Source organism: Ambystoma mexicanum, chromosome 1p (assembly GCF_040938575.1).
Source record: "Ambystoma mexicanum isolate Mex_15411 chromosome 1p, UKY_AmexF1_1, whole genome shotgun sequence".
Classification (NCBI taxonomy): domain Eukaryota; kingdom Metazoa; phylum Chordata; class Amphibia; order Caudata; family Ambystomatidae; genus Ambystoma; species Ambystoma mexicanum.
In genome coordinates, this window is record NC_090921.1 from 520,021,433 (window position 1) to 520,045,902 (window position 24,470).

Sequence of the window (24,470 nt, forward strand, 5' to 3'; positions counted from 1 at the left end):
GGTCTCCAGACTGCAGGAACAAATGCTGGAGGCAGTGAACTTGGATGCGATGCCTGAACCAAGCACCCCCGTGACATTGCCAGAATCTCCCTTCAAAGTCGCACCCGCCTATGATACATTGACAGAGGAAGAACAAAAATATGCATGGTTCACGGACGGCACCGCAAAATATGATAAAGGGCAAAGACACTGGCAAGCTGTTGCATTCCAGCCCCACTGAGAAACACTGCTGATGAGAGAAGGTGTGGGAGGATCCAGTCAATATGCTGAACTGCAGGCGGTGGCCTCCGTGATTGAACAGGTGAAAGAGACAGAGACTGCATACATATACACGGACAGTTGGGCCACGTATCAAGGCCTGACGTATTGGGCACCGGCATGGAGAAGAGATGGCTGGCAGATCAAGAACACTCCAATCTAGGGAGGGTCGGACATCTGGGAAGAGATGTGGTGCAAAGGTGAGAGGTGCAAAATCTGCATTGGGCATGTCAATGCACACATGCCCCCTGACACCTCACTGGCTGCCCTGTTCAACAACGAAGTGGATCAAATGGCAAAGATTCGACCAGTGACAACACCTGAAGAAGCTGAGGTATTGCAAGAAATGGCGGGCTGGGCACACGAAGCCTCTGGGCATCTAGGGCAAACAGGAACATATCAATGGGCTAAAAAGAGACAATTGCCCATTACCATTGATCAAGCCAGACAAGCTGCCTCCCAATGTTCCGTGTGCTGCGAAGTGAAGCACTACCCTCTGGAGAGGAAGCCTCAAGGCCCTTTGAGAAGAGGTGAAAGAGCTGCTAGCGTATGGCAAGTAGACTACATTGGCCCTTTACCGCCCAAGAATGGAAAGCACTATGTGTTGACCATGGTAGACACATACTCTGGACTGCTGTTAGCTTATCCAGTCGCCCATGCAGATCAACGGGCTACCTTGCAAGGAATGGAATACTTCATCAGGCACCATGGCATCCCGGATGAAATCCAATCAGACCAAGGCAGCCATTTTGCTGGACACAATGTGCAAGACTGGGCGTTAGAACAAGGCATCAAATGGACACTGCACATCAGCCGGTACCCAGAATCCTCTGCTCTGGTGGAAGCAGCAATGGGCTGCTCAAGCAACAAATAAAGAAGCTGACTAAGACTCACACTCTCAAGGGGTGGTCCAAACACCTGGCACAAGCACTGTTTGAACTGAACAATCGTCCGCTGGGAAACCGCCAGACACCCTTTGTGAGACTAACAAGTGAGAAGGTAGAATCCACTGCAGGCAGCATTGGGCTTGATCTATCTATCTGTGAGGATGATGTTATACCAACGGGGCAAACCAAATCCATCTCGTTGGGTATTGGCATCAAATTGCCGGCTGGCACTTATAGACGCATTGCTGCACGATCCAGCCTGCCGAAAAAAGGCATTGACATTTTGGGAGGTGTGATTGATCCTGACTATAGAGGGACTGTTTTGGTACTCTTACATAACGCTGGTGCATCTGCAGTACCATTAACCAAATATGACCGAATTGCACAATTGATTTGCAAGCAAGCAGTTGTTCCCCTAGTGGTTGAAAGTAAGCAAGCCCCAGACACTACACTGAGGGGGTAAGGAGGCTTCGGTAGCACGGGAAAAAAGGTGTGGGTTCACCATCCAAACAAAAAACCTGAGGCTAGGGAAGTGTTAAGTAAAGGTGTTGGAAGTACTTATGTTGTACTTTTGCAAAATTCTGACATGCCTGTTTATATTCCCGCTACTAGGCTCACACCACGAACGTAGAGCAGTATGAAGGGGATGGGATTTACCTTTCTGTGGGTGCACCTGGCCTGCCAAGCAAACGCTTTCTCTGTAAAGAATGGGTTGATGCAAGACGCTACATGGACTCTGAGAATCGCATGCACTACACCTGATGCTCCAGTCCTGCGTGATAACTACAACCGCACCGTAACCTGTGAGAAAAGCGCTACAAATGAGTATCCACATGGAACTGCAAAAGTGATAACTTGGCATATTGTCGGACACCTTTTGTCACTGACTCATATGACTGGTGCTTATGAAATCTTAGGCCCAAACGTTTCAGTGAATGGATCCAATAATTTGTTTGATGTTTCATGTTTCTTCTGTCCCAAGAACTGCAGCGAGTGTACTCGCCAAGATTTTTTGGACTATAACTTGACTAAATGCATTTCATACAATTGTACATTGAAACAGCCACTGCAGGATGGTAGTATGGTGTTTGTATCTAAAACTGATATTGTATATGGCAGGCATCCCACTTGGAGAATGGTTTTCTTCAAGTCACACAAAGTAGAAACTGTAAACATGCTAGATTTTCCAGTAGTTAGACAACACGTGATGCACGCGTCTATCATTACAGAGGTGCACTTAGACATAGATTTATCTCGAGGCAATGTTTCCTTAGTACTACCAAGCTGCTACAAATGGAGTCAATTTCTATGGCCCATCGCCAAATTGCGCGTAGCTAGGGGGTATATTCATTGATTGCGGCGGAAGCAGGGGTGGGGACGGGAGCTTTAAATGCTTTCGACATAGAAACTGTGCGCATTAAGTTAGCCACTATGGGTTCTGATGCCAGCGCCGCTATAAAACTCCTGGCCTTGTGGGGCCCATTGATAAGCCCTGCCCTACCCTGCGCAACACTGCTACAAGTATTGGTAACCAATGAAAATGGCAGACTTTTAGCTATGAAGAAATTCTTTCTGCCATAGGGCAGGTCAACAAGACTGCTAAAGACACACGATGCATTTTATGGCAAACTTTGTTAAATCAGCAGGTGTTGGCTTTCTGCTCCGAATGGGGGCGACTATCCTCAACCCACTGGCACACAGAGCTACAGTTACCAGCAAACATATGGATTAAACCGCTTGCTTTTGATTGCATGAATAACACATGCCATGCTTTAATGCAAGTTAGTAGAACCGCTTATGCTTTAGAAATATGGTGTCCTTTTATAGTATTGCCTATAAAAATCAATGGTTCTTGGTGGGTGCCGCAAATACGAGGGGAATGGTTACATAGCCAAAACTACACCATCCACAGTCACACCTGCATGCCCTGGGATCAGGGGTGGGTGTGTCCCCAAACGGGGAGGATTCCTGACGCTTGCATGCATCCCGTAACAGGAGAGTGCACCTGGATGCAATACCACATTAATGGGACTGACATTTTCCAAATAGATAGCATAAAGCTTGCATAGTTACTAATCATTCCTTGCTTATTAACAATTACAGCTTATTAGGGAATCCTCAAGTATTTTGCGTAGATCAGGTTGTGACTATCTTAGACATTGTTACTCACACCTTATATTTATTAACCCAGTGGTCTCACACTACTTTGCATACCAAGCTCACGCATTTGCTTAACTGGACTCTACCCTATGGGGTGATTACTGCCCGGCTTCAAGCTATTAGACAATTTGCCCAAACAGCTTGGAAAGATTTCCAGACGCTAGCTACCTCAGTTATTTCTGCAGAGTGCAAGCTGATGATAGACAGGAACCAATTAATCAAAACTGCTGACCATCTGCAATCAGTTACTACTCACCACTGGTGGAATGTATTCACTGGATGGTCTCCCTCCTCCACTAAGCTGCTTAATTTAATGCTGCATCCATTGCTGTGGCTGCTGATTTCCCTAATATTCATTCTTATCGTTTTCATTGGGCTCTCGCGCAGAATGTCTTTCCTTTATACTAGAATGACTGCGCTAGAAAAACACTTAATCGGCCTACAGCACACCGTACATGCTTCTAAATCATGGAACTGAGTCAGCATTTCCAGGCCTCACTTTGAAAGGGGTGGAATGTCGTGATAAGCTTCTAGGCGCTTGCAGTAACCTGCACTTGCACTAACCTACTGAGCTATCTTGTGTATATTAGAGCTTATTCGAAGCGTGGAGGAAAATGCTGAAATCAGCCAGGCCTCTCGAACTGGATGAGCCCACATGCTTGTAAGGGGTTAACTGTGAAGGCCCTTCATGAAGACATAAACATCTAGCCTTTGCAAGAGGCTCTACGCAGCCCTTGGGAGCCAGGCACAGCTTTGCACAGCTCTGCTCGTCTTCGCTCTGTGAGTCAGGTGCACTGATAACACAAGAATGCCAGGCCTTCCCCAAAACAACGTGCACGAAGTATGGGAGCCGAGACTGACTGTTTCCAGTCTTGTAACTTTCCAGGCGAAAACATGTTTACTGCCCGGAAGGATGAGCCCAGAAGCTTCTCGAAGAGCTGGTACGTCATAGTGATTGACGTGCAGCCCCTAATAAGAGAACTATACCTGGGCCAGTGAGGGAGGGACTCATCCTCGGCTGTTGGTGAGACGCGTGGACGAAGAGGAACAGTGCCTGGACGACGAGCTGTGCACTATCTGGGCCGAGACTCCTAGCATCACACCCCCGCTCTGGTGTAGGATTGTGGGGGGCTTGGCCAGTCCTCCCCTCCTCTCTCGAGGAGTGCCGGGCACCTGTAGCGGCAAGGGTCCCGGGTGTGATCTGATCATATCGTCATCTACATTTTATAGGAGCGTAAGATAATAATTGCATATTCATCTATGACTGACAATTGATATTATCCAGCTTGCACTTTTATTCCCATATTACTGTAAATTGCTGCTTAGTTCTCATTAGACACTATAGAAATAAATGCAAGCATCATGTATTCTGTGTGATTGGCTTTCTTCCAGACTGAGTTCATTGTGCTTCGTATAACCTTACTTGTGTGGGAAGGTGATTAGGAGTGATTTATTTGCACTAAGGGCCGGTCCCAGGGGGGTGTGGGTTCTCCTTTTTCACTACAGCTTGAATCTTTGTTGAGAATTGAACTGCCACTACCTATAATGACTCTAGATAAACCTATGGGGTAGTGCACAATTTTGGTATCCTTTCAAGGCAGAGGGGCTATATGATCTCTGCTAGTACCCTTGTTCTAAATGGGATATTTGTTTCTGCTTGTTACAAGCGGTTTTGCTTCCCTTTGCATTGGCAATTGTCAAGTGCCAGGGAAATGACATATAACAAACCCTTACTGCCATGTGTACTGACCTTCCTGACAAATCATCTCAAAATGCAGCTCTAAACATCCCCCTTGTTCCTAACAATGTCCTGATCTGTTTTTAAGTTGCACAGTCACTGATTGCAGTTCTTTCTAGTCTGGCTGTGCTGCAAGATCAAGCACCAGAGTCTGAAAAGGAGCTATGGTCCAAGAGAATTTGTGAATTGCATCCAGACACCCTTTGGTGCTCACTCGATGACCACCTGGTAGCACCTGTATTGATTCTAACTTATCATACAAGACTAGAACATTCTGTGGCTCATTCCAGGAAGGGAGCAATGTTCGATTTTGTGAACCGAGAATGGTTTGCTCCCTACTTCCCCAATGTGGCATAGACTTATTGTAGCAATTATTTTCTGCACCTAGTACAATAGATGGGAAGAGTGGTAAAAACGGTGTCATCGGCACATCCGGTCTAAATGTGTAGATAAATAGCTACTTGAGTGTCAGGAATATGTATATTGTTTGGTTGTCGTAGATGTATTCACTGGTTGACTGGAAGCCTATCATTGCGAAAGGCTGATTTTGCCACTGTAGCCAAGCGCCTCCTCATTGACTTTATACCCAGGTCTGGCTTTGCTCTCATTATTGATAGCAATAGGAGGCACCCATTTTACTGGGCAAATAATCATGGATGTTTGTAAAACTCTCCATATTTTCCAGCAGCTTCACTGTGCTTATCACCCACAGTCTGGCCAGACAGTGGAACGCATGAACAGATATATTAAACTCTGTCTTTCAATGGTGTGTCAGGAGACCGGTCTCAGATGGCCTGAGCCCCTGCCCTTACTACTATATAATATGCGCAATAACCCTGATAGCAGGCATGTTCTATCACCCCATGAAACTTTGACTTGGTGCCCAATACGCATGGGTAAATCATGGGTGAATCACCTCCTGTGGCTGCACACAGTTTGAATATTGAGTTGGAGGATGAGAAGGTACTTACCTACTGCAAATCCCTTGTGATGGCCATTCGATTTCCCCATTCACAGGTGAAGGAGGCATTGCCAGACCAGCTACTGGACCCTGCACTAACTGTAGCCTGGCGAATTTGTCTACCTGAAAGTCCAATACCAGAAATCCACCATACATCTCTGTTGGCGTGGGCCGCATCAAGTGCTACTCATCACCCAGACAGCTATGAAGTATCTGGTAATTCCATCCTGGACACATGTGTTCCAGTGCAGAAGGGTCTGGTCCCCACCAGAAGCCTCAGCAACAACCCCTAATTCTTCCATGCCCAATTCTTCAATTGATACTGCAACATGGACGCCAGCCTCGTCCACATATTCCTCTATACCTCCATGCAAACACTAAGAGGCGTGACCTCAGGCTGCCCCATCTCTTCAAAATTGTGGAGCTACTCCAGAAGAGGCTCTTCAGCCAGCTTTAATGAGCTGCAGAAACCCACCCCCCCCAGTAGATGCAGATATCAGTCTTGCTGAAGAACCATTGCTGTCTGCTTCTGCAAGTTTGAAACTCTACAGCCGCAGAAGATGCAATCTTCAACCCACAGAGGATGATACTGGAAGTGACCCAAAGGATTTAAAGGACAATTGACTGCTGGGCTTGCCAGACAGTAGTGAGGAGACTGGAAGGGACCCCCAGAGGGACTGGAAAAACATTGTTTGCTTGAAATCATTTTGGTTTTCCTTTTACAGTGGTGCTGCTGCATTGTTTCTATTGATAAGCAGTCTGATCATCCTAATGAGCATGTATGGTCACTTGTAGCCATTCCAGGCTCAACTCTTATCCCTACGTTCATATCTGCTACTTTGAACTCCCTTCTCCAACTTCAATCTGATCTCCTTCAGTTCTTCATTTCTAGTTGGTGGACCACTGAGTATCTTTCAAATTTCATGGATCTGCATTTGAAAAGAGATGCAAAGAACTATCCACTTAAATACCATACTTGCACTCGAGCAGACTACTAAATCATGATGATATTTTTATATTTTTTTATTCTGTCTTTCCTTTCACCATTACTATCACTACATTTAACACGTCGTGCCAGGAATCACAAGGTCCTGATGTGTACCATTGAGTAGAACGTATAAACACCTTCCTACATGCAACCTGGCAGCATGCCTGAATTTGGAATGTTACTTATTGCTGGGTCTGTGCTCATCTCACCCATTATCTGGCTTCAGGGTTCCCTGTTGCTCCTCTTCCTTTTAATTGAGGGGGTGGCTGTAGTGATCTTAGATTGGTCTCTGAAACCTGAAGTCCTAAATCTTATATTGATTACTATTCCAAAATGGCATTTTCAGGCCCTCCAAATGTTCTCGCCCCAGATCTGCTTCCAAGGAAGCCTGCTTCAATACACCTCCCCCCCCCTGCTATAGGTCTTCTTTGTTATACAAAGAAAGGATCTGTGTTTATTGTAATACGCCGATTCAGATACTAGCTACCCACCAGTACTATAGTGACCATCAAAATGGGATCTTTTCTTTTGACAAAGGATTCACCTTTGTTGATGCCGGTATGTAAGCAATTGTGAAATATACTACATCTGTGGGGTCAATGCTTACTTCTGTTTGCCCCTTTATTGGAGTGGGAGTTATGTGGGATATATCAGACACGCTTCAAAGTTCGCCTCAGCCCCAAGCAAAAAAAGGGAATCTGGTTGGGAGATTTTCATTGATAGCATGGGATACATAATGCCTGGGGCTGGTGTGAAACTGAATTGAAATAAACTCACCAAGCTGTCCTTATTGCTGGAGAGAGGAGCTAACGACACCACCATGTCCCTTCTACCGATTACTCATGAGCTGGTGGCTATTTGTACAATAGTGCTGCAAAATCGAATGGTGTAAGACACCATCTTGGCCTCCAAAGAGGGTGTTGCCGCTCTCGTTGGATCAGATGCTGTATGTTTATTCCCCATTATAGTGATAACATGACCAATATCATCAGTCAAATCCAGAACATTGTAGCAATATTACACCAATATAACACTTCGGCTGAATGGTCCCTGTGGTCTTGGTTAATAGGCTCAATTGGCTCACGTCTATATTGCACGGGATACTGCTAGTATTTGTAGCCATGCTAGAAATATACTGCTTGTATCCGTTAGCCAAATGCTTATTTACATGTGTGGGAAAGAAAACTGAGCATGCCCTAAAAGTACCTGAAAGATTGCTTTTGATGAAGACCTCTGATGGTCTTTGCCAAATGAGACCAGGCTGGTCCCACAAGAAAAAAAGAATACAGCACTTTCCCAAATGTGGAGCAGAATGTAATGAATCCAAATCCCTGACTGAGTCCCAAGGACAGGAGGGGCCTCTGCAGCCTAGGAAAACCAAAATAAAAGGTTTAGAATGATTCTTAAACTTTGCCATTACTCTGGGCAACCCTCCAGACCATCATTCATCTCCTGCCAAGTCATTACAAAAGGGTAAAGACCATATGTAAATCAGGCTTGGTTCCACCACATAAGGGGCAGTTTAGACCGCACTGCATGGTCAGATCCCTTCTGCACAACGCCACAAGCATACCCAGACATGTTTCAGATTCTTGTGGAGTAGCTTGGGTCTGGGCATACCCGTTCCACTCAGAATTGCTATAGCAAAACAAAAGGGGTGATGGCTGGAAGGTTTAGAAGAATCTTAACCTCAGGCATTGCTCTGGACAACCCTCCAGAGCATCGTTCTTCGCCTGCCAAGTCATTACAAAAAGGGAAGGACCATATACAAATCAGGCTTGGTCCCACCCCAAAAGGGCAGTCCAGCCCAAACTGCTTGATCACATCCCTTCTGCACGAGACCACGAGCATCCCCAGACATGTTTTGGCCTCATCAGTAAGAAGTAGCTTGGATCTCTAGGCCCAGCAGGCATGGGACCCACATCTGTGCATACCCGTCTCACTTGTCAAAACCTTTCACCCATCACATATTTGGTTATGGCTTGTCTCCCTGTGTGAGAGAGGGTATGCCCAGATGTTATGTACCTGGCTCACTGTGATGCTGGAAATGCATTGGAGGGACAGGGCCTCCCTGTCCTTGTCCTTTAGTCCTTTTTCATTTGTGTTCTTTATTGTTTTCTCCCCAGGAGTCCGTGTGGGGCAGTGCAGCTCTTCCTGTTTTTGGTTTGGTGTACAGACCCATGGGATACCCTTAGGGCACCCATGGGTCGGGGTACAACTCTGTGCCCCTAGTGTATGTTTTTGGGCACCTGTGGGTGGCCCACAGTGCAGGGTATGGGCATGGGCATGGGCTCCATGCTGAATTTGACAGGTGCGCTGAGTATCCTCCATTTTGGGATACACTGGCCCTGCCATTGGAATCAGTTGATTCCTGATGGAAAACAAGATGGCCCCTGTGGCCTCTTGCTTTCTATTGCCTGTTACCTTGTTTTCCCAAAGTCCTGGGAAGCCCTGACTCTGTCCCTTCCCCCTGACTGTCTGTTGGGTGGAAGTTCCATATATGGTGTTGTTGTGAAGTTCAGTCCAGACTGGCTGAAGCCTTCCCAGTGACTGTATGTTGTGGGTACACCCTGTGGGTGGGACCTGGGTGAATGGAGTGTGTGACCAATATGCACTTCTTGTTGTGGCTGTCTGGTTTCTGGTATGAGAGACAAAGACTGAGACAGCCCTGCCCGAAGCTGGCCTGAATGCATTGTGTAGTGTTGAATGGCTGGGTACTTGTCCCAATCCACATTCCTTGTTGTGAGTGTCTGAGAGGGAGGAAGATGGCCTGAAGGCACCGTGTGCCTGATTGGCTGACTGGCTGCATGAATGCCCTTCTGTATGTTTGGCTGCTGAGTGTGAGCCAGCACTGTGGATGAGAGACAGGATAGTATATCTGGGGACCTCTCACCTCTGGAAATTGTTCAGAAGCTGTGTCTACACTTGAAGAGTAACTGGAACTGCTGATCCTCGATGCCCAGCTGGAAGAAGACGACTGTTGCATTTGCTTCAACCTGATCTGAAAGCTGCCGAATCCGTCGAAGACTGATCCGAGAGAGGACCTGGTAAGGCGCCCTCTTCCCGTGCTCCGAGAGACAATTGAGCACTGCTAACCTTCGCCGAAGCTCCCTGGAAGTCAGACCCTCGAAAGGCTGCCGACCCGAGACAGGACCGCTGAGGAGAACGAAGTGAAGCACCAGGACTTCGCCGCTGTCGAAGTCCATTGCCGTCGACCAGGGTTCACAGGTTTGTGTAACCGCTGGAGACCCGTCGAAGTCGTGTTACCCCAGAAGAGGGGACCGCTTGACGCCGTGCCGCCGACGACCGGAGCCGCCCGCTCCTTTGCCTAAGTACTGAATCGAAGGACTCCCTTGTCCACACCGACGACCACTTTACCCTGCCGGAGAGAGTCGAGGCCGCTGACGTGCCAAGGAGAATCCGCCGGTGGGTTTCCCGCCACCTGAAGGCCACAAAGACTTTGACGACTCGACGCCCTTGCTGGGCCACAGTTCTTCTGAAACTCTTTGCGGTCCAGAACTATCAAACGCTGAGGTGCCACGCAGATCTCATCCTCGCAGGACGTCGCCGACGAGCACCGCCTGGATCGACGCCGTGGTCTCGGCACCCTCGAACTTCTCATCGACGCCAAGTTCACTTTCTTCTACGCCTCTCGACGATTCGTGACTCCTGCTTGAAAGAGGGTCACTCAAAAAGGATCCGTTGACGCTTCTTCGAAGAACTCTACTCCACCAGGTACATTGGGGGGTAAAACATTATAGGAGAGAATATGAGAATTGAGCAATATATGGACTGGGCTTGTGCTATATATCTTTATTCTACAGGTTGCGCAAGTGGGGGATCTCCACACAGAACTGTGTTTAGGTAACTGACTCAGTAGTCTGCCTATTGCTTCAACCATCTTGCTTTCCCTCCTCTCTCTATTGCTGGTTTTCCTTTTTATGGATCATGTGACATTTTAACAGTATAGTTGATGCACTTTAAAGAGGTCTGATAATATTAGTGGTACCACTTTGAATTGTATATATTTGCCATTGTTGACTTCTGAGTACAAAGTGAGTTATTGTGATAGTGTACATACCTTTGAATATTAATTATATAAAGACAGTGTTTTCAGTAGTACAGTGTGTGGACATTCCTTTGTGGGGGCTTGGGGACTACATTGTACTTAAGAACCAGCCTTCATCACCTCCTGAGAAGCTAGGCCTTGATTGCTTGACCACGTACCAATAATAGAGAATCTTGGCTGGGGTCCTCTGTGCCTCTCCTCTACCATATAGAGAGCAGAAGTACAGACACCCCCCTCCAGTCTTTACACTAGCTGTGCCATACTGAGCCAAACTGCATCTCGCTGATGAGGCCCAGCAATGCTGAAACATGTTTGGGGTTGCTTGTGTTTCTGTGCAGAGGGGACCTGGCCTGGCAGTTCAGGCTAGGATGCTCCCATTGGTGGCAGTACCTGACTGATTTGCATATGGCTGAACCACTTTTGTAATGGTGCAAACCGGCTAATAAACGGGGGTATGGAAGGGTACCCAGAGTAGTGCCAGTGGTTCAGATTTATTACAAACCTTCCACCCATCACTTTATTGGTTACAGATTGTCACCCAGGAAAGCCAGCCAATGAGGGCAGCATCCCCAAAGCCATGAGCTACCTTCTGGAGGTCCAGGATATGATTCTTGGCCTTTCTCTGATGTGAGTGATGTGGTATCAGTGCTGAGAGACTCTGGTTGTGAGGTGAAACCGAAACCTGCTTGCCAACACCATATCTCCAATTCCTACTTGTAGTTAGGGGAAAGAGGTACCGACTCTGCTAAGACCATGACTGGAGGCAACACTTGAGTTACAGGATCGTTGAGGATGACCCAAAATCTCGGGGTTTATTTTGTGCATGACCCTATGGATTCTGGAAGACTTACACCAAGATTATCTACTGTTGAGGAATGTTGCACCCGAAAAAAGATACCAGAGGTTCCGCTATGAACAAAGGGCATCCCTGGGATGACATGGGAGACCGAAACACAGCGGCATGGCGTGAGTAGCCCTACATTTAAGGGCTGTCAGGCACTTTTACTCTCTTAAGAATAGGCAAAATACTCCCAAAAAGTAAAAATAGGGAGAAGCAATACTCGCAGCAAACAATACAAAAACAGATACACAGGAGCTTGTCCCTTGCTTTTGCTGCACAGCTCTGTGGATATGTATGCGCCAGCGCAGCATAAGTAGTGCCACAGGAAGAAACATCTGTTATTACTGCTTGATTCAAAGAGGTAAAATGTATCGTTCAGTGTGAATTAATAACTAGGGCCAAATAAATAATTATTACAATAACATTTCTGTTTCACAGTTAAAACATGTTTCGCTTGCTTATAAAATACTCTGGGGACTTTTTTAATTCCTAAAAATGTTTACTCTCAACTTAAAATAAATAAGGAGTAACATACTCCCTCTTCAAAACCTTATCTAGAGCACTGAGCATGAGGCCAGGTAACAGTGGCAGGACTTCTGATTGAATTTAATTTGGTGGGAGGACCTTATCTTTGCTCAGTAAGCCATGGGACAGTAGCAGCTGGGGCACACAATTCCATATGGCAATTCAACCATTCTAAGAACCAGACACAATATGGGCTAGATCTAATCCAATCAGAGACAGCATTAGATTGAAAATATGAAGGCATGGCCTGTACAAGGACAGAGGGAGGTAAATCAGGGGCATAAACAGTTCTCCAGAAGCCAGCAGAGCGAGTGAGAGAAAGATACAAGGAACAGAGTAGAAGAGACAGAGGACTGGGCACTGAGGAAGTACAGAGTCTTGAAAGTACAAAGCCAACTGTGCAGTTCCATGTGATAATGTCGCTGGAAAAGGTCGCCAGGTAGGTGACTTTTTTTCCTGACCCTTAAAATACGTTCCCCAAATAAATATTCTACGAGGGGTATAATTTTATATTATAAACTCCAATCCTAGAATATTTGGGGAAAGTGTTTATTTTACGGAGGATGCATTTTTGGGGAAATGTCAGCCCCTGGCGATGTTATGACTGGACACCAATTGTCCAGGCTGGCCAAGCTGCTGATGCTGAGAAAGGTGACAGGTTCTAGTAGCTGAACCCCCTGAGAATCCTAAAGGGACTAACTAAGACTGCTTGCCAGTTAGAAGGTCGCTATATCCCTTATTAGTGAGAAGTGCATGATATCACCTAGTGGTGAGACGGACAAGATATTCCTAATTAGTTAGAAGGGCACTATATCATATTGGTGAGAAGGGAACTATACCACTGATTTATGAGAAAGCACTATTGCCCTTATTGGTGAGAAGGGCATGGTATTCCTTTGTAGTGTGATATATCTATTCACAGTCACAAGGCAAGCACATGATATCCCTTAGGAGTGAAAGTGGCATTTTAAACCTTTTGAGCAAACTGGGACTCTACAACCCCAGAAGAGGAAGTAGTGGGACTGGCACAACATTCTGGACTAGATTATAAATAGTGAGCAGCGCGCTACAGCTCTGTGAAGGTGAATTGTGGCAAAGAAACTGCTAGGCCCTGCATCCTTGGACTGTGAACCGAGTGAAGTGGTGGCTGGGCACTATATCCCTGTGATAGTGAATTAAGCCAAGAGGTAGCTGGGTTCTATATATCTGTGACTTTAACAATGAGAAAGAACCGTGTGGGTGCTTCGCCCTTGAGATTACGTTGAGAACAGCTAATTTAAGGGAGAAATGTATGCCTAATCGAGACCAGGATACCTTTTTGCTTGGAGCAATCCAAATAGGAATATTATGTGCATTCACCCTATAGGTCCAATTGGCATGCGTCCATATACCCTTTATCCAGGAGAGAAAACTGGAGGACATTATTCTAGCGGAGTGTGGAAAAACGTCAGTCTGCAGAGGAATTGTATACTCGCCTTACTTGGGGCCCTGACACCTTATAGTTTGATCCATTAGCTCTCTTTTTGCTTAAACGTTCCCCGGGATAAACACAGTGGTTTCTTGTAGATGCTTCCCCTCCTCAATGCCTATAGTAGTTTATCCTAACCACCTCCTGCTTACTAATAAACTAAGGTTAAAACTGTGCTTCTGTTGTCATGTGTTTTGTTGGTCCACCAAGGGCCTGAAGTGGAGAAGAGCCAGGTAAGAAGAAGACAACTGCCAACTCCAGACCAGGCACACTCTTTAGAGCTTCACCGCCAAGGCTCTCTACCCTTGGGTAGGGAGAGGGCCCAACAAAGATGCAGTTTAGTCAGATTCAGTGCTTTTTATCTGAGATTCAAGCATGGTGCCTTCCAAGGGGAATGCAGCCTCAAATCAGGTGAGTTCTGACCTCCTGGTGGCATCTGAACTGTGCTAAAACCACAAAGGACCTTAAAGAATAAGAACTACATGACATACTGCAGAAAGACAATAGTGTTGACAGGCCCATAGTAATGATAGTAATGAAATGTGAATCCTCAGTTCCACAGAGTTACTCTGAAAACATTGCTTCACTCCTTATGTGTTGTATTGGATTAATCCTCAGGAAGAGGGAACAGATTTCTGGAGACGCCACTGTCCATTACGATTGGTTCTGATTGCATCCTTTGCTGTACATCACATTCTTTAAAGAATGCAAGAGTGCATAGATTTGCAGGTTTCTCCTTTTCGACAATTAGTATCTCGTTCTATATTTCTTAAATTATACAATCATGTACTTAGTGTTATACTCTTCAGGGGTCAAGTCCTAAAAAAAGAAGTGGGGGGACTCATTAACATACGCAATGCGTTGTGGCGTCACCAGAAATGTGCATATCAAGGTGAAATATGCTACGCTAGTTGGCTTTGCCTAATCATACAACTTGCACAAGACGAATGGCATTTGCCTTTCATAAAATCAACACTCACAAAAAACCCAGAGAGGATATTTTCTTCTAATAGTGTTTGAACATGCTAAAAGGTGTCTATGTTTTAAACATTTCACCATTAGGTGTTCGCTATTTTTCATCAGGTTAGCACATGGCACGGCCTGGAGTGGGCTTCAGGCACCAAGGCATAACAGGGCAGAGGGGCCGAGCTCCCCCCCCACCCTGCCTGCTGCCTCAGTAAGGGTGCCTATATCTAGTACCTGCTCAGGGAGAGCAGCCTCTTTGCACATGGCATCAATTGCATCATCACATCACCACATCATCAATTACATCATAATTACATACTACAGTGTGGGGGGAGTGTCCATGGCCATCGCCCCCCATGCCCTGGGACAGGCCTGAGGCAAATATGTGATCCCCTAAACACACCAGACACCGAGACCTGTTCTCCCCTTGTCGAACCTTGTCGGATCGGTCAGGACCGTTCTAAGAGCCCCTGTCTGACACCTCACCGTTCCGCGCCGGACCGAGGACCCTAACAAAAATCAGCAGTAAATCTTCCTTCCAGTGACCCAAAAGGTTGAGCCCCTTGCTCAAGTCAATGTGCTCCAACCTACCGCCACAGGACCACTGGCCTACTGGCCAGGAACACTCCCCACACATACCAGAACAGAACTAATGCACGTCACTTGAGACCGAATATGGCCTGATGCCCTGACCTCCAACCCATTTCACCCTGGACACCATCCAGACCACATTATCCCTTCCCTGATGCGCCCCCTCCTATGGGACGCCTCCACCCCCCCCCCCCGGCACGGCAACCCTTTCCCAGGTATGCGGCCCATCGATCGTGCATACATATTCCCAATGACTTTCACCCCTTCTACAGGCACCCGTGGCGGAAGCCACCCAGGAATTCTTGGATGTTCCTTTCAGATTGGGCCGACCCCTGAAGTCCTCTTCACCCTGCTGTGTGGCCTGGAGATGTTACCCCCACCCACCACGATACCCTGGTTTGTACTGCTAGTAATTCATTGGCCAGAAAGACTGGACTCAGTTGCCTCGTCGTAGGGTGCAAAGGGAGGTCGGGGGGAGTGAGAACTAAGTATGCTGTAGAATAAACTGTAGAAGCACAGCGACGCTCCCAGCTACCCAAAAACAGTGATTTTCAATGTGATTCTCCCTCAGCTGGAGGCTCAGAGAGGTTGGGGGAGTGAGACCTAAGTCTGAGACCTTCTTCCCTCACATCTCTGACGTCTCTAAGAAGTCACACTACCAGCTGCACCTCCTCAGAGGTATTCTTCCTTTCCTCTCCTTCCCCCAGAAGCTCACTGTCTCCAGAGCTCTGGTTCTCTCTAGGCTGGTCTATTGCAAGAGCCTCTTTCTAAATCTGCCTGCTTCTACTCTCCGCCCTCTGCAACTTATCCAGAACAGGACTGCGAGACTTGTCCTTGGCCTCAAGCCCAGCGATTGTATCTCTCCAGGACTGAAATCTCTGCACTGGCTCCCAGTGACTGCGAGCATTAAGTTCAAAACCCTCTGCATCGTCCACAAGGCCTTCTGGGGCCTGAGGCCTCAATACCTTCAACTCTCTCTCCCTAAATATCTTCCTTCTCGAGCTCTCCGCTCATCCGCTTCCAACTCCCTCAGGGTCAGTCACTTCTCCAAGCAACGAGTTGGTGGTAGATCTCTTTCTTCGGCTGGTGCCTCCCTCTGGAACAGCCTCCGTCCCACCTCAAAACCTTTCTCTTTATTTCTGCTTTTTCTCCTCTTCTCCTCAGCTGACCTCCTGGCTGTAACCGGAACTACACTGGCCACCTGGACACCCTCTGATCTCGGGCCCAGGTCCTCCCACCCGCCAGCGTCTCACACCTGCACTGCCCACCTGGCAACCCCCACACTTGGGGACTGTTTCTGTATCCCTGCAGTCCCCCCTACCAGCCCTTGACACCTGATGTCTGCACTTACCCATGCACTTGCCACTAGCTGGCCGTTACTTACTTATTGTTATCTTTTCCCATGTACTGCACTGTCCCAGCCCCCCTCCCACGCACTTACGCGATCCGAATGACACCTGGCCTAGTAGGATCGTTGTCTGTCCTCCCTTGACTCGTCGCGCCTTGAAACACTTGTGTATAGGCGCGTTATAAATGCCATATCATATCATATCATATCATATGCTAAGTAAAAAGTTGATAATGTGTAAAAAAGAGAGCTGATTGGAGATGAATAAAGAGGTGCACCGCCCATTTGGTTGGCAGCTTGCGGCCTTGGCTGGTTGAAGGCAAGGCTTAACGGCGCTCTCCGGAGCCCAACAGCAGCAGGGGACAATGTCATTTGTCCTGAGTGGGAGGCCCAGGGAGGTTGGCAGAGTGAGACCTAAGTATGCTAAGTAAAGAGTGATAATGAGAAAAAGAGGGCTGACTGGAGATGAATAAACAGGTGCACCCAACGCTTCCAGCCTGGACTGTGGAAAGGAAAGCATAACAGGGCTCTCCGCAGCCCAACAGCAGCAGCTGTCAATGTGATTGACCCTGAGCGAGAGGTTCAGGTAGGTCAGGGGAGTGAGACCTAGGTATGCTGTAGAATAAGCTGTAGAACGCGCCAATAATGGATTTATATAACTTTCTCACCTTCTGCGAGAAGGCACCACGTGTAGCAGAAAGATGGCATGGGGGAATGGCCTCATTCGTAGTGAGAGCAGCAGTATGGGTGAACGTCAGGAGGATTGGAAGGAAGAGGGCCTTGAGTAAGACCGACATTCTTTGGGTTGGTAAGAAAGACATGAGGGAGGATGAACTGGAGAGAACGATGGGGAGATTGATCAAGGAGGAAGCTCCCGCTGACATAGTAATAATTCATCTAGGTCGGAATGATTTGGCCCAACTGCGCAGAAGGCAACTGCTGAATGAAATGCGCTGCATATTGTGGGCATTGAGCAAGGACCTGGGGGCTTGCGAGTTGATTTTGTCCGAGATGATTCCTGGGTTCAATGGAAAGGGGCTAATTCAAACTCCACTGTTGAGAAGTCTAGAAAAAAGCTGAACATGACACATTTTGCATTGGGGCTGGTTTCTCAACAATCAGGCTTGGGCTGATAAACCTAGGAGTGCCTGGGTATTACAAGAAGGACGGGGGTTCACCTGTCGGCCATAGGTTGGTATCTCTTTTTGCTGAACTTGGAGGATGCCCTGAGAGGGCGAGGCTGTGAAATAGTAAGCCCGTTGTTGCACTAGTGGGGCGGCAAAGGGGCAAAAAAACCTTTTCGCTGTGGCGATAACTCAGGCGATGTGCCCAAAGTAACCTGACGGAGGGTAAAAAAGACATGGGCAGGCCCCCTGTTAACCATGCAGATCAGTACTGTCCGTAATGCTACTAGGATTTATTGAAATGTTGCTGGGTTGCAATTTGCATATCTTTGAGTTCAATCGTATTTACATTCATAAAGTGTAACATCTCTACACATGGAGACAAGCTGTGCCCTTGACATTATTTCATACCATGACTTCCCAGTTACACACACCACTTGGAATAGAATCAGACCTGGCATAACAGCCCCATCTTACACACGTGGCTCATTAAAGGAATGCAAGCACATTTCAAGTACTTCTTAGCTTGCCTCTTTAGGGGTGAGCAGGGATGTAGGTATGGATCGGCTATGTAATCCAGATGCACACTTCTCAAGCTGATCACGCGTTTGTGACACAGGCCAAAGTCGGGTCACTGTTTTCACATAAAAGGCACACAAACATGCCAGGTGCAGGGTGTCCCCCAGTATGAAGCAGGCATCCATGACCTCGGCCTGCAGGGGTGACTGGAAGGGTGCATTCCCTTGAGAACACGCTTTCTTTTTGGATCGCTGTCACTGGGGTTCCAGCTCTCCTGCTAGATACCTTTCTTCGTTCCTGTACAAGGAGCCTGGAAGAGTCAATACACCTGTCCCTTGATAATGGTGTTGACGGCGTGGCCCATGGGATGCAGGCTTACCTCGATGAGAAAACGCCCAGTGGGAAATTCACCCAGTGGAATTTGCATGAGAGAACATATTCTCCATTTCAATCTATGCACAACATAGCTGCCTCCCCCAACAGAACTCCTTTACCTATGTTGCACTGAAAACATTCTTCTGAGTTTTTATAATGTATGCATTGAGGGATCTGATGTATAAAACGGGTATACAAAACTGAACCAAATGAAACTGCTTGTGCTTCGAAAATAAAGCATTTATGATTTTTTTTTCTCTGTGAAAGATAGTGAGCTAAAGACTCTGGGTAAGTCCCTCGTAACCAGGACTAATGTCTGGCAGAGGGACTCCCAGGACCCCCCTTGTCAATTTGCATATTTAAGTAACTTTGGGTCTCACCCAAAGTTACTAGGGGAATCCAGACGTGGACCCCTTGCTCACTATTCTTAGAGAGGCACAGCTCCTCCCTACTGATGAGGTCCAACCAGACCGAAACACGTGTCTGGGGATGCTGTTGGTACTCTTGTTCAGAGGAGAATTGCCTAGCATTTCGGTGCTGGACTGCCCCAGGGCAGGACAAAGACTGATATGTTTAGGATATTTTTTCTCTGTGAAAGATAGTGAGCTAAAGACTCTGGGTAAGTCCCTCGTAACCAGGACTAATGTCTGGCAGAGGGACTCCCAGGACCCCCTTGTCAATTTGCATATTTAAGTAACTTTGGGTCTCACCCAAAGTTACTAGGGGAATCCAGACGTGGACCCCTTGCTCACTATTCTTAGAGAGGCACAGCTCCTCCCTACTGATGATGTCCAACCAGACCGAAACACGTGTCTGGGGATGCTGTTGGTACTCTTGTTCAGAGGAGAATTGCCTAGCATTTCGGTGCTGGACTGCCCCAGGGCAGGACAAAGACTGATATGTTTAGGATATTTTTTCTCTGTGAAAGATAGTGAGCTAAAGACTCTGGGTAAATCCCTCGTAACCAGGACTAATGTCTGGCAGAGGGACTCCCAGGACCCCCCTTGTCAATTTGCATATTTAAGTAACTTTGGGTCTCACCCAAAGTTACTAGGGGAATCCAGACGTGGACCCCTTGCTCACTATTCTTAGAGAGGCACAGCTCCTCCCTACTGATGAGGTCCAACCAGACCGAAACACGTGTCTGGGGATGCTGTTGGTACTCTTGTTCAGAGGAGAATTGCCTAGCATTTCGGTGCTGGACTGCCCCAGGGCAGGACAAAGACTGATATGTTTAGGATATTTTTTCTCTGTGAAAGATAGTGAGCTAAAGACTCTGGGTAAGTCCCTCGTAACCAGGACTAATGTCTGGCAGAGGGACTCCCAGGACCCCCCTTGTCAATTTGCAGGCCCCCTGTTAACCATGCAGATCAGTACTGTCCGTAATGCTACTAGGATTTATTGAAATGTTGCTGGGTTGCAATATGCATATCTTTGAGTTCAATCGTATTTACATTCATAAAGTGTAACATCTCTACACATGGAGACAAGCTGTGCCCTTGACATTATTTCATACCATGACTTCCCAGTTACACACACCACTTGGAATAGAATCAGACCTGGCATAACAGCCCCATCTTACACACGTGGCTCATTAAAGGAATGCAAGCACATTTCAAGTACTTCTTAGCTTGCCTCTTTAGGGGTGAGCAGGGATGTAGGTATGGATCGGCTATGTAATCCAGATGCACACTTCTCAAGCTGATCACGCGTTTGTGACACAGGCCAAAGTCGGGTCACTGTTTTCACATAAAAGGCACCCAAACATGCCAGGTGCAGGGTGTCCCCCAGTATGAAGCAGGCATCCATGACCTCGGCCTGCAGGGGTGACTGGAAGGGTGCATTCCCTTGAGAACACGCTTTCTTTTTGGATCGCTGTCACTGGGGTTCCAGCTCTCCTGCTAGATACCTTTCTTCGTTCCTGTACAAGGAGCCTGGAAGAGTCAATACACCTGTCCCTTGATAATGGTGTTGACGGCGTGGCCCATGGGATGCAGGCTTACCTCGATGAGAAAACGCCCAGTGGGAAATTCACCCAGTGGAATTTGCATGAGAGAACATATTCTCCATTTCAATCTATGCACAACATAGCTGCCTCCCCCAACAGAACTCCTTTACCTATGTTGCACTGAAAACATTCTTCTGAGTTTTTATAATGTATGCATTGAGGGATCTGATGTATAAAACGGGTATACAAAACTGAACCAAATGAAACCGCTTGTGCTTTGAAAATAAAGCATTTATGATTTTTCCACCACTAGGTTGCTTTTGAAAACCAAAAAATACACCAGAACAATACATTAACGTTGCTAATACGTGCAGACATGTTTTCGCAGCTGAAGGAAGCAGGGACCCCAAACATCATTTTAAAATGGGTCCACACATGATAAAACAACCCAACAATATGTACGTACATCATTCTAGAAACGGGTTGATGAAAAAGAGTATTCAGGTAATTTTGTTTTGAATCCTAAATTGCACGGAGGGGACAAGTTATGTTTGCACTTCTTTGCAAAAGGACCTCTACAGGCAATTTGAACGATTACAGTTTTCTGCATGGAGCAAAAAGCAAGCTTTTCAGCTAATGTGCATTCCCATGATGCATTGCTGTATGGTTTTGATCTGTAGGTGAACTTCCAGTGATGGCCACTAGGTGGTACTGAGCTGTGTGTGTCCTGTTAGCTGAAATGGTCTATTCTACTCTCAGCAGGTTCTAGGGCAGTGCTACCCACTGCGCAGTTGGGCATCAAAACACTCTTGGCACCCTTATAGTTGAGCATCAACACACTCTTGGCACCCTTGAAGCAAGGTGCTTGATACACAACCACAGAGTGAGTGAGTGAGTGAGTGAGTGAGTGAGTGAGTGAGTGAGTGAGTGAGTGAGTGAGTGAGTCAATACAAATGCCTATGATTTCAGCCAACATGCCTTTCACAAAAATAAAATGAGTGGCTTTAGAAAACGGACTCATGCAATGTCGTGGGACTTGATGATGCATAGGAAAGAGGGAGAGGGTTTAGGAAAAACGACGTGGGTACTGGCATAAGGGCTCCAAAAACATGCTGGTCCTGGAATGAGACCAATAAGGGAAAGTTACGTTTCCATAGGCCAAATAGGACATTTGGAATTTGGGACACAATGAGACAAAGGCAGTGGGATGGTGACCATGGAGAAAATAGGGAAATGAGAATAGGGCTTGGGACAAGCATTCAATGAAGTCTTCCATTAGGGGTCCAATTCCATCAACTCTTTTTCCCTATCACACCGTCAAAGACTAGCGGATTTAACAGAGCGACGTGGGCAACCGTGAAACATCCGGCCCAAGGGCTCCCAGCCTGCCATTAGTTAATAAAGTGACTGCATTCAACTCCTGTGCAGCCCTTTCTTAGTGACCCCTGGGAAGTCCTCTGGGTCACCTCTTCAGTTGACAAAGCATCTACCCCGGCTCTCTCAAGCTTCCATCGCGTACTCCCAACAAGCAGCAATCCCTCCAGGCAATCTGTCAATCACGTGTCAATTCCCAATTCAATCACAGCACCGAAATGTATGTAGTGCAAACTGACCAATCCCTTCACAGGCCAAAGCACCTGAATGGAAGCATACTCCTTTACTCCTTTTAGGCCCGCCTCCATGGTGGCCGTGCTGGTGTTAATCGGGCTCTGCCTGAGTTAATAATCCGGAAAGCAGTGAGTGCATTTAAGGAGGGCAGCAGGCCCTTACGATCCCTGTATTGCCCACCAGGGAAGGCAATATTGCCATTAATTACCATTTTCTTCAGGAAAAAAAGGTTGCTTGGGATGCATGGCCCTTCCATTCCTACACAGAAAAACTACAGGTAAGATGTGTGCCATGAAAGTGGCAGATGGGCCTTTCACGGCCAAGGAAGACCAAAGAAGTGGGCTGCAAGTGTGGCGTGGGAGCAGAGGCAGGTAAGCTTTGGGGATGCACTGCGGTGTGTACCCCAGGAGGCAGAGGCTGAGGAGAGATGGGACCGCCAACAAGCTGCCTGGGGCACAGGTGTGCACCAGCAGGTACATCCTGCGATCCTGGCAAATTGATTCCCAGTGACCTAAGCCCTGGGTTCTAATTTAGGTGTGTGACATGGGCACGCCACGTCGTGTGCAATGTTGGTGTGAGTGGAGAGTGTGAGTTCTGGGGGACTATTAGTGCGAGAGTAGAGTGTCAGTGGGCATACACTCTCGTTCCTTGCACCACTTCTCTTCATTTGCTCATCAAATGGCTAACCGAGTAGTATTAACCTTAATCCTGCCCTCTACCCTTCCACATCTATACCCCCAATCCGAACCCATGACTGCAAAAACGTGACTAACGTAGTATCCTTAGTATTGTTTACGCTGTAATTATGTCATTACTATTTTTACCTCTGTAAATTCTGTTTCTTATATCATCTGTATGCCTGTAACCCCTGCAACCGTCGAAGGAGCCCAGATACCCCCGGGTTAAGATGCGCTATAGAAATAAATAAAACAAACAAACAAACCAAAAGAGGCGAAGAATGACGTCTAATTTCTTTCATGAATTTGCAGCTGCTTTGAACCTCTTTGGCCCACAAATCACAATGCGCCTTTCCACCTGACACTACACGGCATCCTTTCACCTACCAAGGAAACACTGCCCTTTCTGACCCGCACTAGCACGTGCTAGTGTCGCAGTGCGCCTAACTTCTTGAACACCATATTATGGAAGTTTCTAAGGTAAAGTTTCACTTCATGTCGCACGGCTCTTGCCACTGGGGTTTCCTCGTGTAAGCCAGCTGCCCACTTCCCAAAACACTTTCTCCTTTATCTGGTAGAAGAAAACAACAGTGCTTATCTTTCTAACCCAGCAGATTCCTGCTGTTGCTTAGTAGCTCTGCTAGCTCCAGCGGGGCTCTCCTCTTCCTCCTCCAGTGATCCCCTGGGCCTCTTAACGCAGCAGGCGCGCCATTTCCACAGACCGTCCATCACACTCGCTATCTATACTGGGCATGCGCCTTATCTCTGACTGCAATGTGAGCGGTCTCGTGAGGGGTGGGCCGGTACTGGGCCATGGAAAGTGTCGACGAAGTCACCTGTATAAGGAAATGGCAGGGGGGTAGGAGGGTTGCCTACACTGCTTGGGCAGCCTGAGAGCACGTGCCTGCTCAGCAGACTCTGATCTCGCGCCTCAGTCTGCATACTTAGCTGACTGCTTGGAGTTTGCCATTAGCAAGATTTAGCCAGCCATATACTGTTTCAACTTACATAAATCCCCACTCCAGGTTGCCTAGCCCGGACTCCTTTCTATGCATGGCACACACATGTTGTCCTCGGTGTGGGGGTGCTGCTTTTCACCCCAGTGTCGGGTTTCGGCCTTGCTTTGCCGACGTCAGGCTTCTGCAGTCTGCCAGAGTGCAGAATGGCAATCAGACACTGTTGTCCGCGCGCGCACACCGTGACAGTGCACGCAGCTCTCAAGCGTCCCTTGCCGTGCGTGAGAAAGCATCCACTCCTGTTTTTAAAAAAAAATATATATATTTGGCATTCTGTCAGGAGTAACTTTCCTAAAATTACATTTGATAGAAAAAACGAAAGTCCCAGAATTCCCGGGGAAAAAAACAAGGCTGGGTGGACTTCTCCCACATGAGAAACTGGAATTGAGAGCTTTACTGCACA

At 47.2% G+C, this 24,470-nt stretch overlaps 2 long non-coding RNA genes across 4 annotated transcripts in view; one reads left to right on the forward strand and one right to left on the reverse strand.

Moving 5' to 3' along the window:
• The window catches only part of LOC138574303 (uncharacterized), a 49,820-nt gene extending 45,150 nt beyond the window's left edge, over positions 1-4,670 (forward strand). For all 3 annotated transcript variants that reach the window (XR_011303932.1, XR_011303933.1, XR_011303934.1), the window contains one exon: positions 1,758-4,670. This is a non-coding gene — a long non-coding RNA (uncharacterized lncRNA). The remainder of the gene's footprint in view (positions 1-1,757) is intronic.
• LOC138574324 (uncharacterized) overlaps positions 1-24,171 on the reverse strand; it is an 83,735-nt gene extending 59,564 nt beyond the window's left edge. Inside the window, exon 1 of the long non-coding RNA XR_011303935.1 lies at positions 24,060-24,171. This is a non-coding gene — a long non-coding RNA (uncharacterized lncRNA). The remainder of the gene's footprint in view (positions 1-24,059) is intronic.
• Positions 24,172-24,470: the final 299 nt, after the last annotated feature.